The sequence below is a fragment of the Gorilla gorilla genome, chromosome 17 (genome assembly GCF_029281585.2).
Source record: "Gorilla gorilla gorilla isolate KB3781 chromosome 17, NHGRI_mGorGor1-v2.1_pri, whole genome shotgun sequence".
In the NCBI taxonomy this organism is placed as follows: Eukaryota; Metazoa; Chordata; class Mammalia; order Primates; family Hominidae; genus Gorilla; species Gorilla gorilla.
Genome location: NC_073241.2, coordinates 37,335,964 through 37,352,386, shown reverse-complemented (window position 1 = coordinate 37,352,386; position 16,423 = coordinate 37,335,964). Strand labels below are relative to the sequence as shown.

The 16,423-nt window shown below is 44.9% G+C and overlaps 1 pseudogene; it reads left to right on the top strand.

Annotated features, from left to right (window-relative positions):
• The first annotated feature begins 2,041 nt into the window (after positions 1-2,041).
• On the top strand, positions 2,042-3,861 carry LOC101138940 (eukaryotic initiation factor 4A-II-like; annotated as a pseudogene).
• Positions 3,862-16,423: the final 12,562 nt, after the last annotated feature.

Below are 16,423 nucleotides of genomic sequence, written 5' to 3'. Positions count from 1 at the left end.
CATCTTGGCTCACTGAAACCTCCGCCTCCCGGGTTCAAGCTATTCTCCTGCCTCAGCCTCCCGAGTAACTGGGATTACAGGCGTCTGCCACCACGCCTGGCTAATTTTTGTATTTTTAGTAGAGATGGCGTTTCGCCATGTTGGCCAGGTTGGTCTCGAACTCCTGACCTCAAGTGATCCGCCTGCCTTGGCCTCCCAAAGTGCTGGGATTACAGGCGTGAGCCACCACACCCGGCCAATACTATTTTTTAATTCTAGCTAATATATGCAAATTTTATTGATCTAGATGTACTTTAGAGTAAATTTTAAAAGTCCACCAAAATCTTGTTGGTCGAAACTCTTTTAAATATATAGATTAATTTGGGGGAAATTGCCTTTACAGTATTGAATCTTCCTTTCCACTTGTTCAAATCATTTGTGCATAGTGCAGTGCTTATAGAACTCTCCACATATGAATTCTGCGTAATTTTTCTTAATAATAACAGCGAATACGAATTGAACTCTTACTATGTCAGAAACTGTTTTAAGTACTTTAAGTGTATTAACATTTTAATCCACAACCCTACAGATAGTTCCATTGATTAATATTATTCCTACATAAGAGCCCGCGCTGCTCAGCAGACTGGGAGGCCCGGCGTCCCCGGGCGAACGGAGGCTACAGATTGGGGCAGGCCGGGTGGGGCCTAGCGAGTGGGCGGGGGCGGGAGCGGGAGCGGAAGCGGGCCCGCGCCGCACTGCTGCCGCGTCTAGCCGCCTCCCAGGCTGCCTGCGCCGCGTGGCTCGCCCCTGGGACTTGCCAGCAGTGAGTGGGGCCCGACTAGCTCTTCACCACGCTCCACTGCATCGGCAAGGGCTGGTTCTGGGAGGGGCGCAAGGGCATCGACCCCCGCACCAAGCAGGTGGTGGCCATCAGGGCAGTGGACCCGGAGGAGGCCGAGGACGCCCAGCAGGAGATCCCTGCGCTCAGCTGTGCTACAGCCGCGAGTCACCGCTGCTCCTGCTGCCCTCTGTGAGTTTCCCCCGGAGGGCCATAGCGGCGGCAGCGCGCAAGACTTGCAGAACTCGGGCCCCCCAGAGGAGACCTGCCCGCCACGGTCTTGGGGAGATTCCAGAGGGCCTCGGTTGTCGGCACTCCCAACACCAAGAAACCCCTGAGACGCGAAGCCGCCAGCGTGCTGCCCTCAGAGCAGGGCGACGCAAAGCCAGCGGACCCCGGGGTGGCGGGGCAGCCCACAGACACGCAGGTCGACTGGAACAGTTCTTGGCAGCCTCTTCTGGAGGGCGTCTGAGGTCGTCAGCAGCGGCCTACGACTTCAAGGCAGGCTTCTGACCCCTCGGGATCACGCCCATCGGACTAGCCAAGGAGGAGCCTTCGCGCTCCGACCTGCACCGCATGCGCGCCCAGTTCCTGATCCCCAAGAGCAGCCCGTCTGCGCTGGAGGACCGCGGCAAGCCCTTGGAGGAGCTGGCAGGCCTGGCCCGACGAGGACCCCGCGTCCTGACACTGTCAAGGAGCTCCGGGAGCGCAAGGCGACCGCGCGCTCCGCCAACACCCTTTCTTCCGGGGTTCATGGGCGCTGCCGGCGCTGGAAATCCCAGGGGCACGGCGAGGAGCCCAGCTCCTAGGATCCCGACATCGCCAGCGCGGCAGAGGACGCGGATCAGGCCTCCCCCAACCCCGGCGTCCCTCCACAGTCCGGCCGAGTCCACGCAGCAAGCTGTACTGGAGGACGGCCCTGCACGGCTCGCAGAAGCCCGCGGAGCCCGTCGAGAGGCCCCGTGTTCGTCCACGCTGGGCGGCGCGCCTTCCGGGAGCGCAGAGAGAAGCGCAGGCAGAGCGGCGGCCGCAAGACCCGCCTTGGAGCTCCACGAGCCGGTGCTGCACACGGCAGAATCCCCTCGACGTGGGCCCGCAGAGCCGGGGACAGAGAGAGTCTGAGCTCTGTTAACAGTGGTGCTGACTTGGAAGGTGCCTCGTGTGCGTTGGGCCTACAGGCCACGTCTCCTCCCACCCCTGCGCTGTGCCGTCCTGCACGCGGGGATGCGGGTCCCTGCGACCATCTCCCCTCCCCTCCTGGCCCCACTGCAGCCACACCAGGCAGCGGAGCCCGACCCGTCTGCGGGCCCGCGCGGCCCAGTGGCTGCTCAGACTAAGGAGCACAGCAGCTATCGGGCAGCTCTGCCTCCTTCCACGGGTTACTGGGGAGGCGACAGGGCAGCCCCCAGAGGAGCGCCCCAGCCGGGCCTTCTTCTCCTGCCCCGGGCCGCTGTGCTCTCGGCCCGTGATGGCCATAGATCTGCCTTGTGGTGTTGTATCAGGAACTGTGTCTGCTCTTAAGTGCTTGTGTCATCCAGAATGTTTTGTTTTTTAAGAAAATTGGTCTTTTCAGTTGGGTGTTGAGTGGTTTTCCAGATCACGTCTGATGGATCCTTGGATTATAACAGAGAACATGGCGGCCCAGAGGGAATGGACCCAGATGGTGTCATCTAGAGCAACTGGGATGAGATTGTTGATAACTTTGATGATATGAACTTAAAGGAGTCTCTTCTTCGGGCCATCTATGCTTATGGTTTTGAGAAGCCTTCAGCTATTCGACAGAGGGCTATTGTTTTCTGCATTAAAGATCCAAAAAGTAATTCCGGCACCTGGAGACTATATGGGAGCCTGCATTGTCTTGCATCGGTGGAACAAATGTTCGAAATGAAACGCAAAAACTGCAGGCCGAAGCATCACATACTGCTGTTGGTACACCAGGGAGAGTGTTTGCTTTGTTAAACAGAAGATATTTTCTCCAGAATGGATCAAAACCTTTGTTTTGGTTGAAGCAGATGAAATGTTGAACCAAGGGTTTAAGAATCAAATAATGAGATTTTCCAAAAATTAAATACAAGTATTCAGGTTGTGTTGCTTTCTGCCACAGTGCCAACTGATATGTTGGAAGTGACCAAAAAATTCATGGGAGATCCAATTTGAATTCTGGTGAAAAAGGAAGAATTGAACCTTGAAGGAATCCGTTTTATATTAATATTGAGAGAGACTAATGGAAGTTGGATACACTTTGTGACTTGTACGAGACACTGACCATTACACAGGCTGTTATTTTTCTCAATACAAAGCACACTGTCAACTGACTGAGAAAATGCATGCCGCGGACCTCACAGTTTCTGCTCTGCGTGGTGACATGGATGAGAAGGAGAGAGATGTTATCATGTGTGAATTCCAACCAGGGTCAAACCGTGTTCTGATCACTACTGACTTGGTTTGTGGGACTGATGTGCAATAAGTGTCTTTGGTTATAAGCTATGATCCACCTACCAATTGTGAAAACGACATTTGCAGAATTGGCAGAGGTGGTTGATTTAGGAAGAAAGGTGTGGCTATAAACTTTGTTACTGAAGAAGGCAGGAGGATTCTTGGTGACACTGACACTTTCTACAGTACTACAGTGGAGGAAATGCCCATAAATGTGGCTGACCTTATTTAATTCCTGGGATGTGATAGTTCTGGATGCAGTACTCAATGTTGTTGAATGGGTGATCACAACCTGCATTATGCCTCTTCCTTTGGGAATATTTGAATCTTGTCTCAATGCTCATAATGGGCCAGAAATACAGATTTTGATAGCAAAGCGACATTAGTCATGAGGTCTTGTGAGGAAAGTCATTGGCTTTATCCTCTTTAGAGGTAGACTGTTGGGGTGGGTATAAAAGATGGGATTTGTAAAATCTTTCTTCTTTAGTAATTTATTTCTTAGTTCTGTAGAAATGGTTGTATTCAATGTTCTCTATCATTTAATAATATACTTGTGGACTAAAAGATACAAGTGCTGTATAAAGTCAGCTAACTATGTTAAATGACCATATCTGTCTTTACTGCGTTTGTCATTAGCCTGAGTAGAAAGGCCTTTCAAATTGTTTTTTAAGAAAGCATTTGAATGCATTTTGTTTGGTATTGTGTTTTTTGTTTTTTGTTGTGAGACAGTGTCCCGCTCTGTCACCCAGGCTGGAGTGCAGTGGTGCCATCTTGGCCCACTGCAGCCTCGACCTCTTGGACTCAAGTGGTCCTTCCACCTCAGCCTCCCCAGTAGCTGGGAATACAGGCACTGGCCACCACACATGGCTGATTTTTGCATATATTGTAGATACAGGATTTCACCATGTTGCCCAGGCTGGTCTTGAACTCCTGGACTTGAGGATCCTGCCCACTTCAGCTTCCCAAAGTGCTGGGATTACAGGTGTGATTACTGGCGCCTAGCCTTTGGTATTGTATTTATTCAATAAAGTATTTAATTAGTGCTAAAAAAAAATTGAGTTTGTTTCCTTAAATATCCTTAGGTTAAGATGTTAGTTTTCATAAAACATTGAGAAGCCTCTGCCAATTTCAATAAAGACCTGACTTGGAAAAAATATATGTGTATACACACACACACACACACACACACATATAATTCCTATATAATTTATATTTTTGTTGCTGTGTTGAGTGGGATGATTCCCCTTTGCATTTTCTAGCTGAATAATGATGATATAGGAAAGCTATTGATTTTTGTAAATATGTTTTGTGACTGGTGCATATCTCTTTTTTGTTTTAACAAGTTAAAGAAGCCTGGGCAACATGGCGAGATCCCACCTCTATAGGAAATTTAAAAAATTAGCCAGGCATGGTGGCATGGAGTGAAGTCTCAGCTACTCAGGAGGCTAAGTGGGAGGATTGATTGGATCCAGAAGTTTGAGGTTGCACTGAGCTATGATCACACCACTGCACACCACTTGCTCCAGAGCAAGACTCTGTTAAAAAAACAACAACAAAAAACAAATAAGTTAAAGTAACAGCCCTATAATCCCAGCACTTTGGGAGGCCAAGGCGGGCGGATCATGAGGTCAGGCGATTGAGACCATCATGGTTAACACGGTGAAACCCCGTCTCTATTAAAAATACAAAAAATTAGCCGGGCGTGGTGGCGGGCGCCTGTAGTCCCAGCTACTCAGGAGGCTGAGGCAGGAGAATGGCGTGAACCCGGGAGGCGGAGCTTGCAGTGAGCCGAGCTCTCGCAGCTGCACTCCAGCCTGGGGACCGAGCGAGACTCCGTCTCAAAAAAAAAAGAGAAAGTACCAGCTCAGCAACCACTTAAGAATGCTGCTCTATAATAAATAACGTATGATTATACACACTTATATTAACATAAGCTTTTTAGTAAACTTTATTTGAATATTATTAGCCACATATTGATGTTTTTGTCAAGAACAGACCACGTATACAATGGTGGTACCATAGAATTACAATGGAGCTGAAAAACTCCTTTTTTTATTTTATAATTTTTAAATCTTATTTCATTTATTTTTTATTATTTTATTTCTTTTACCTAACAGCAGTAACTTAAGCAGAAAAATTCCTAATGCTTAGTGACATCTTGATGATCCTGACCCTGTGTAGGTCTAGGCTAATGTGTGTATTGTGTCTTAGTTTTTAACATAAAAGCTTAAAAAGCAAACAATAAAAATTTCTTAAAATAGAAAAAGGCATATAGAATAAAGATATAAAGAAAAGTAATATTTTTGTACAGATATACAATATATTGTGTTTTAAGCTAAGTGTTATAAAAGAGTCAAAAGTTTAAAAAATTTTTAAACGTTTATAAAGTTAAAAAGCTGGCTGGGTGCAGTGGCTCACTCCTGTAATCCCAGAACTTTGGGAGGCAGAGGCAGGCAGATCATTTGAGGTCAGGGGTTCAAGACGAGCCTGGCCAACATGGAGAAAGCCCATCTCTACTAAAAATATAAAATATTGGCCGGGTGTGGTGGTGGATGCCTGTAATGTTGGCTACTCTGGAGGCTGAGGCAGGAGGATCACTTGAACCCGGAAGGTGGAGGTTGCAGTGAATCGAGATCCCGCCACTGTACTCCAGCCTGAGCGACAGAGTGAGACTCTGTCTCAAACAAGCAAACAAACAGAAAAACCCAAAAAGTCAAAAAGTTACAGTAAGCTAACGTTAATTTATTACTAAAGAAAGAAAAATGTTTTTTACGAATGTAGTGTAGCCTAAGTATAGGGTGTTTGTGAAGTCTGCAGTAGAGTACGGTGATGTTCCAGGCCTTCACGTTCCTTCAGAGCAACTTCCAATCCTGCGAGCTCCATTCATGGTAACTGCCCTATACAGGGTTATTATTTTTATCTTTTGTACTGTATTTTTACTCTATCTTTTCCATGTTTAGATATGTCTAGATGCACAAATACTTACCATTGTGTTCCAATTACCTACAGTATTCAGTACAGGCACATGCTGTACAGGTTGATAGTTTAGGAGCAATGGGCCATATCATATAGCCCAGGTATCTACGAGGCTATACCATCTAGGTTTGTGTAAGTCCACTGTATGGTGTTCACACAATGACAAAACCTCCTAATGACACATTTCTCAGAACATACCATTAAGTGACATATGACTGCTTTTGTCATTAATCATATTTAACAATAAGAATTACTATCATCTAAGATTCCACTAAGTGACAACACTGTATTTGATACATTACATATGCAATCTCATTGAATCCTTGCCACAACACTGTGTAGTAAGAATCGTCATATCCATTTTACAAATGAAAAACTGAGGCTCAGAGAAAATCAGTAACTTCTCTAAGATCATAAATATCTACTCTGTTGCTTTGTATAGAACTTGTAAACATACACCACCTGTTCTCAAGTTTTAAAATTTTTACCAGGCATGGTGGCTCATGCCTATAATCCCAGTGCTTTGGGAAGCCAAGGCAGGAGACTCACTTGAGGCCAGGAGTTTGAGGCCAGCCAGGGCAACAAAGCATTTGTCATTAATTATAGAGACCTCATCTCTACAAAGAAATTTTAAAAACTAGCTAGGCATGGTGGCACATGCCTGTGGTCCCAGCTACTCAGAAGGCTGAGGTGGGAGGACTACTCGAGCCCAGGAGTTCAAGGTTGTAGTGAGCTTTGATGGCGCCACTGTACTCCAGCGTGGGTGACAGAGTGGGAGCCTGTCTCTAAAAAAAAAACCTAAATAAATAAAACTGTTAATTATAAAAGACTGTAATTCGACTTTGGTAGTCTAAGATAAAGAGAAGTGAAGAGGGCCCAACGTGGGTGAATTTCTGCAGTGCTGTGTTCTTAAAACCTGGGTTTTAGCGTGCACATCTTCCTCTCTATAATTTGACTATAGTTTGAGACAGGGAGGTGCGATGTTGTTGTCTGAAGGTGGCTTCTGAGTCCATGAGTCTATGAATGTCTTATCTGAGTCTCAAAAAGCTTTAATTTCTCAGTGTGGTGAGAAAAAAAACTCAAAAGAAAATTATATTGATCACTTCCCAGACTCAAAAGTATTAATATTTGCCTTTTCTATCTCTTTTATTTTTGTCCAAGACGGAGTCTTCCTCTGTGCCCAGGCTGGAGGGCAGTGGCACAATCTTGGCTCACTGCAACTTCTGCCTCATGGGTTCAAGCAATTCTCCTGCCTCAGCCTCCTGAGTAGCTGGGATTACAGGCATGCGCCACCACACCCAGCTAATTTTTGTATTTTTAGTAGAGATGGGGTATTTTTAGTAGAGACCATGTTGGCCAGGCTGGTCTTGAACTCCTGATCTCAGGTGACTCACCCACCTAGGCCTCCCAAAGTGCTGAGATTACAAGCATGAGCCACCGTGCCCAGCCTGCCTTTTCTTTTAAAGTCTATTTTAAGTTGTGCTAAGGCTTTATTTCAAGGTGTCTCATAAACACTACCTTTCTCCTTAACGTTTTCACTTTGTTAGCTACACTAGAATTAACTCAGACCTGTTAGCAATGAGACTATCATGTTCTTCCATTCTCCTGAAGTTGCCCGTTCTCAGGCAGAGATTGTGACAGTTTTATGAGGTGGTGCCATTTCTGGTTTTGTTTGTTTGTTTTGTTTTTTATGAGACAGAGTCTTGCTCTGTCACCCAGGCTGGAGTGCAGTGGTGCAATCTCGGCTCACTGCAACCTCCACCTCCTAGGTTCAAGTGATTCTCTTGCCTCAGCCTCCCTGGTAGCTGGGGATACAGGCGTGCACCACCATGCCCGGTTAATTTTTGTATTTTTAGTAGAGATGGGTTTTACCATGTTGGCCAGGCTGGTCTTGAACTCCTGACCTTAAGTGATCCACCTGCCCCAGCCTCCCAAAGTGTTGGGATTACAGGCGTGAGCCACTGCACCCAGCCTATTTCTGGTACCTAAAGCTTTTGTGTTTCTTTCTCTCTCCTCCTAGTCTAACACTTTTAGAAATTTTATCATTTCTTTTTTCTTATAATGAAATACTTAACTCCAGCTTTTCATAACATGCCAGGTGTGTAACCAAAAAAAGTGCTTTCTCCTTCTACTTGGAAATTATAACCTTTCTTTCTTTAAGGCAACTCTTCTCACAGCTTATGTTTATGATCTACAGATCTTTATGGTAGTCTCAACTCAGAGTTGCCCTTAAAACAAAGTAGGGTCTACCAGTCATGTAAGTTATTTGACTTCATGTAGACACACAGGAAAGGTTGATTGTACTGAACTCAGGCAGGTCCGTTTGTTGAACTGAAAGCCTGAATCTAGCCAGTGATATTTCCAACCCAGTTCTGTTGAGAATTAGTTAATAACCTTCAGCTTGGTATAATGCTTATAAAATTTATTAGATTTGAATAAATAAATTGAAGAGAACCCTGGTTTGGAAATTCAAACATACATATACACGACTATGGGAGAGAAAGGTACAATGAACTGTGATTTTGTAAAATGTCACATTAAAGAATCATTATTTTATAACTTTAGTGGCTTTAATAAAAGCAGCTAAAAATAAACTCAAGATGGATCAAGGATTTAAATCTAAGACCTGAAACTATAAAAATTCTGGAAGATAACATCAGAAAAACCCTTCTAGGCCGGGTGCAGTGGCTCACGCCTGTAATCCCAGCACTTTGGGAGGCCAAGACGGGCAGATCACGAGGTCAGGAGATCGAGACCGTCCTGGCTAATATGGTGAAACCCCGTCTCTACTAAAAACACAAAAAATTAGCTGGGCACGGTGGTGGGCGCCTATAGTCCCAGCTACTCGGGAGGCTGAGGCAGGAGAATGGTGTGAACCCGGGAGGCGGAGCTTGCAGTGAGCCGAGGTTGCGCCACTGCACTCCAGCCTGGACGACAGAGCGAGACTCTGTCTCCAAAAAAAAAAAAAGAAAGAAAGAAAAACCCTTCTAGACATTGGCTTAGGCAAAGATTTCATGACCAAGAACCCAAAAGCAAATGCAATAAAAACAAAAATAAATAGCTGGGACTTAATTAAACTAAAGAGCTTTTGCACGGCAAAAGGAATAGTCAGCAGAGTAAACAGGCAATCAACAGAGTGGGAGAAAATCTTCACAATCTATACATCTGCAAAGGACTAATATCCAGAATCTATAATGAACTCAAACAAATTAGGAAGAAAAAAACAAACAATCCCATCAAAAAGTGGGCTAAAGGACATGAATAGACAATTCTCAAAAGAAGATATACAAATGGCCAACAAACGTATGAAAAAATGCTTAACATCACTAATTATCAGGGAAATGCAAATCAAAACCACAATGCAATACCACAATGTGATACCACAATCCTGCAAGAATGGCCATAATAGAAACAATTGAAAAATAATAGATGTTGGCATGGATGCGGTGAACAGGGAACACTTCTACACTGCTGGTGGGAATGTAAACTATACAGCCACTGTGGAAAACAGTGTGGAGATTCCTTAAAGAACTAAAAGTGGAACTACCATTTGATCCAGCAATCCCACCACTGGGTATCTATCAGAAGAAAACAGTCATTATACGAAAAAGATACTTGCACATGCAAGTTTATAGCAGCACAATTCACAATTGCAAAAATGTGGAACCAACCCAAATGCCCATCAATCAACAAGTGGATAAAGAAACTGTGATATGTATATATATATATATATATATGCAATGCAATACTACTCAGCCATAAAAAAGGATGAATTAATGCAATACTACTCAGCCATAAAAAAGGATGAATTAATGGCATTTGCAGCAACCTGGATGAGACTGGAGACTATTATTCTAAGTGAAGTAACTCAGGAATGGAAAACCAAACATCATATGTTCTCACTCATAAGTGGGAGCTAAGCTATGAGGATGCAAAGGCATAAGAATAACACAGTGGACTTTGGGGGATAAAGGGGAAAGGGTGGGAAGGGGATGAGGGATAAAATTCTACAAATTAGACCAGGCACGGTGGCTCACACCTGTAATCCCAGCACTTTGGGAGGCCGAGGTGAGGTCAGGAGTTCAAGACCAGTCTGCCCAACATGGTGAAACCCCATCTCCACTAAAAATACAAAAATTAGCCGGGCGTGGTAGCAAGCACCTGTAATCCCAGCTACTTGGGAGGTTGAGGCAGGAGAATCGCTTGAACCCGGGAGACGGAGGTTGCAGTGAGCCGAGATCGTGCCACTGCACTCCAGCCTGGTTGACAGAGCAAGACTCAGTGAAAAACAAACCTACAAACTGGGTGCAGTGCGTACTGCTCGGATGATAGGTGCACCAAAATCTCAGAAATCACCGCTAAAGAACTTATTCATGTAACCAAACGGCACCTGTTTCCCAGTAACCTATGGAAATAAAAATTAAAAAAATAAATAAAGCTGCTGAAACCACTTAGCCTCCTTCACAGTAAAAATGGTGCTATGTTTTTCACGCCTATTTGCAAACTTTGTGCCAAACTAAATGTTAACAAGAACTTTAAAGAAAAGTTTCACCTCCAAACCACAAACAGTGCTCTGAAAGTGCAAAAACAGCAAAAAGTCAAACACAAACAAGCCTAAAGCTTTGTGAGGTCAGAAGAAACCACAGGTCATAGAAAAATACACTTTCCCTTTCACACTCTCAGTATCATACTTGGGGGCTGTCGTGAGAGCGAGGGTGTCTGGGCTTAATACAGTCACCTTGCAGCACCTAAGCCATGACACCTCAGCCATCTGCCTGTAGCACAAGGAGGACACCGAACAGGGATGGAATGTGCACATCACTGAGAGCGTTTTTATGTTGACTTTCCCCTCTGTATCAGCACCAGAATGTCTTCCTGTTAGCTTCAGTGGTCTCTGTGTTGTCAAGGAAAATGACCCACAGTAACTGTCTACTCACCAGCTTCGCCTAAGTCACACTTATAAGGCTCTTGATGCATAACAGGTTTATTAGTTTCCAAGCAGGTAGCATTGATTGGTAAAGGAGGAAAAGACTCCATTTATACTATCAATCAGCCTCTCTTACAGTAATCTTTTAGGCATTTCAACAGCAAAATAGGCAAGCGTTTACCAAAAAAGCCTTCATAAGCACATCAAAGTTCATATTTTAGCTGCTTAAGAAAAAAAATTAACTATGGGACATTTCCATAAACAATAGACCAGGCACGGTAGCTCATGCCTGTAATCCCAGCACTGGGGGGCCGAGGCAGGTAGATCGTCTGAGGTCAGGAGTTCTAGGCCAGCCTGGCCAACATGGTGAAACTCTGTCTCTACCAAAAATACAAAACATTAGCTGGGCGTGGTAGTGCACGCCTGTAATCCCAGCTACGTGGGAGGCTGAAGCATGAGAATCACTTGAACCCGGGAGGTGGAGGTTGCAGTGAGCTGAGATCACACCACTGCACTCCAGCCTGGGCAACAAAGTGAGACTCCATCTCATAAATAAATAAATAAATAAATAAATATTTTGTCTTAATGACTCATTTGCAGAAGTCAATGTATCACTCAAGGCAATGAAGTTTAGCACTACAGAGTTCAAGATCATATACAAAGACCTGTCCTCAAATTCCCTTCAAATGAAAAACAGTATGCCAGTAAGCTTAGTAAATAATTTGTGGAAAAAAAATACATCTCTAGAAAATGATTTTTTAAAAATTTTTATTCATTAGATTGCACTGTTTATAACAGCAACAAATTGGATGCCCACCAGTAGAAGACTGGTTAAAATACTGGCACATAGTAAATGCTCACTAAATGCTTACTGAATGAATACATGAATGATAACAGTTTCCATTGCTTCCAAAGCTCCCTTCCTTCCCTCCTATTCTCTAGGCTCCTGTTGATTCTGTGAGCTCCAAAAGCTCTCCAGTAAATCTTGTCTCTGTTTATGATTGCAACCCAAAAAAGCTGATGGATACATAATATTAAATGTGGTAAAAAACCAAATTCACTTTATACCAATTCCATTCTATAAACAATATTATATTTCAGTTCAATATAATTATAAAGGTATAGCTTTAGAATTAGTTTGGTTGTTTCCTGATATACCAAATCCTACTTCAACCCTTAAGAGGTTTAAAAATAAAGTGAGGTCTCGTCACTTGACATATGTATCAGAATGGAACACTGGTAATTAGAAGACTTATCAGAGATCATAAGCTCCAATGGACAGAGATGTCCCAGACAGTCACAAGGTGAAAAAAGGCACACCAGTGACAATTAGGAAGACGCACAGGTTGGTGGTAGGCATATTGATTTAGTCGCAAGTAGAATTGGCCAAGTAGGACAACAAAGAAGGATACTGAAGGATATTGAAAGGATACTGAAAAACAGGATCAAGGAAAGCAGAAGGCGCTCTTTACTGGAGGACTTAATACAAAATAGGTAGCAGGGAAACCCAAGATTATCCTATTCAAAATATGGGACCTGAAGGACAGATCTAGTAGGGGAAAGCAGTTCTACGCTGTAACTTACACTCCACAAGTACTGCCATCCAAATAACCTGTATTTGGGCCGGGTGCTGTGATTCACACTTGTAGTCTCAGCGCTTTGGGGAGAATCATTTGAAGCCAGGAGTTAAAGACCAGCTTGGGTAACAAAGTGAGAGCCCATCTGTACAAAATAAAAAGTTAGCTGGGGCCAGGCGCTGTGGCTCATGCCTGTAATCCCAGCACTTTGGAAGACCGAGGCAGGTGGATCACCTGAGGTCAGGAGTTTGAGACCAGCCTAGCCAACATGGTAAAACCCCATCTCTACTAAGAATATAAAAATTAGCCGGGCGTGGTGGCGCACACCTGTAATCCCTGCTACTCAGGAGGCTGAGGCAGAAGAATTGCTTGAATCCGGGAAACAGAGATTGCGGTGAGCCGAGATTGCGCCACTGCACTCCAGCCTGAGAGACAGAGTGAGACTCTGTCTCAAAACAAAACAAAAAAAACAAACAACAACAACAACAACAACAACAAAACTTTAAGATAAAAGAATGTATGAGTTGGCTTTCATTCATTTATGGTTTGAACAAATATATTTGCATTTGCCAAGATGTGTTAGTCGCTTATTCTACCTTGACAAAACCATGATCCAGGTGCAATGAGGCATGAGAAACCTTGGCAGCAATTGCCTTCATGCTGTCCAGAGGCAGAAACATTGTTTCTAGATGGGAGCTCCTGATTCCAAACCTCTCACCTGGAAGTGACCTTGAGTGGGTGTTAAAATCTCCCTTCTCACCTCCATCTTTTACATTGAAAACACCCTTAATTTCAGTGAGAAATGGAATCAGTATAATGATGGATGAATCACAAATACACACACACACACATACATACACACACACACACGTGACCCTCTTGCCTCAGCCCCTCAAGTAGCTGGGATTACAGGCACCTGCCACCACACCTGGCCTAAAAAAAACTAAGGTTTGTTTTTTAATTTCATTTCATTAGTACTGCAGATTACTCCATGAATATTGAGTTACTATTAACAAGTTCTGTAAGTTGACTGGAAAACATCTATCATAAGACAGGGCAGCCACTAATGGGCAGAAACAGGAGCCATGCAGAAGAATCCATTATGTTGTCCTCCAGCGTCACTGAGAAAAATGCCTGTATGATAATTCATTGTGAAGGGCTGGACTCTACAAGGACTTTATAAATACCAATGTCAGCATATCCATTCATCACATAGAGTGGCTAATATATATTTTTCATGCAACTTTCTAAGAATTAAAATGTATTTGTATAGAAAAATATCTGTCATTTATTTTTGTTGGATTCTAATTTATAATCATGAAAATCAATAATCTAATTTGAATTTACTTGCTCTTCTTACCATCATCTAAATCATTATTAAATGAAGCCAAGTGATATGCTTCTCTTCATCTCTAAGTGGAAATGCACATTCAATTTATTTTAAAACATTTTGCAAAGCAACATCGCTTTCGGAAAACACTTAATAATTGCCTGGCAAATTATTCTCTATGGCCTAGTGCTATTCTTGTTGAATTCAAGAGCTCGATGCAGGAAAACCTCAGGGGACTGAATAAGGAGCATACTCCTGTTCTAAAGATGGGCCAAAGGGAAAGAAGCCCAGACTCCACAATCTTTCTCCCAAAACTTTGACGTTCAATTAGCTAAGTTTAGCTGTCCTGGCCCTTCTTGTGCTAAGCTTGGTTTGTTCCTATCTCTCTGTTGCACTCAGGAGCTGAAGATGCCCTTTTCCATGCAGCATAGACATAGTTGCGGAAGCACAGGGGAGACAGGGCACCCTGCTACGGGAGGGTCTGAGGACATAGTGCTGCCTGCAAAGCCTGTGCTCGGCATGGCTCTTCCTAGTTCAGCACAGGACCTGCTTGCCCTTCTTCTGTGTCCCCAAACCTAGAGGAGATATTCAAAATATGTAAGGGCCAGGACGGTGAGGGCACTGATGAATCAGAAGAGATGCCCACCAGTAAGCTGAACCGGGACTTCCCAGCTAATGGTCAGCCCTGTTCAGACCCCTAACCCCTAACCTACCTCCTCAGCTCTCCATCCACCCCAGCCCCTTGAGAGTGTTTCTAGATACCAAAGAGTAGCCAAATGTGTCAGGAGACATGGCCTAGGGCAAGACATGCGGGAGCAGCATTCTGGTCTGGACAAATGACAGGGGAGGATGAGCCTCAAGGAGGAAGGTATGAGAGAGAGAGAAGTGCCAAAGAAATTAGAATTAAAAAGAGACAGGCTGGGCCGGGTGCAGTGGCTCACGCCTGTAATCCCAGCACTTTGGGAGGCCAAGGCAGGCGGATCACGAGGTCAGGAGATCGAGACCATCCTGGCTGACACGGTGAAACCTGGTCTTTACTGAAAAAAATACAAAAAAATTAGCCGGGCGTGGTGGCAGTCGCCTGTAGTCCCAGCTACTCGGGAGACTGAGGCAGGAGAATGGCCTGAACCTGGGAGGCAGAGCTTGCAGTCAGCCGAGATTGTGCCACTGCACTCCAGCCTGGATGACAGAGCAAGACTCTGTTTCAAAAAAAAAAAAAAAAAATAGAGACAGGCTGGGCGCAGTGGCTCACGCCTGTAATCCCATCACTTTGGGAGGCTGAGGGGGGGACGGATCACTTGAGGTCAGGAGTTCAAGACCAGCCTGACCAACATGGAGAAACCCCGTCTCTACTACAAATACAAAAATTAGCCAGTCCTGGTGGTGCACGCCTGTAATCCCAGCTATTTGGGAGACTAAGGTGGGAGAATTGCTTGAACCTGGGAGGCAGAGGCTCCAGTGAGCCAAGATCATGCCACTGCACTCCAGCCTGGGCAACAGAGGGAGACTCTGTCTTAAAAAGAAAAAAGAAAAGAAAAAGGAGATAGACACACACCCCGCTGCTGGGATACATGCAGTTGGGCCAGGTCTGCAGGGACTCAGATGATCTGCTCTGGCTCTCGCCCAACAGCTTGGAGTGGTCCGACTCATCTCACAGGCAGTGGGCAGTTAAAGGGTCTGCTGTTTTGCATGTTTCCTCCTGGGGCATGGTCCTCAGAACACGCAGGAGTGCACAAGAGGGGGTAAAGCCCCTCAGAGTGCCAAAGGGTGTGTTCATATGCCTGACAATATGCTCTTCTGGCAGGGAGATTGGCAGCTGCATATGCCTGGGAGGATTTGGGGAACCCAGGGACCTGCATGTCCAGCTAGAAATGCCACACTTCTTCCTCCCCTGTGTAGCCTTCTCGGGGTGGACATGTTTCTGTGTCCGCCGCCATTAGAGAAACTTTATGCCATTTCACTGTTTGTGTTTTGTGAATCGCTGTCTATTGTGGCAGCAGCACACATACACATTTGCAGACAGATTCCAGAACAAGAGTGGTAATTGACCGTCCACAAAAGCACTTGGCTCCCAGGTTATAAGCCACATTTTCTATATTATTTATCTTTCTTCCAAGACAGAACTCCCGTGAGGAAAAGGCTGACTCACAACCATTTCTCCAGTCACCTCCCTTGAAGAACATTAGGGTAGGAAGCTTCCTGGTGAAAGGACCTTTGTTCACCTGGATGCAGTCTTTGGCTCTGTCTCCCCTAGACATTCCTAGGAAAAGGGGAGCACATCTAAGGAAAACAAAGCTGCAGTTTGGCTCATCAGTGGGACTTACCCTTGGAAGGTGATACCTAGCTGAAAGGCAACCTGG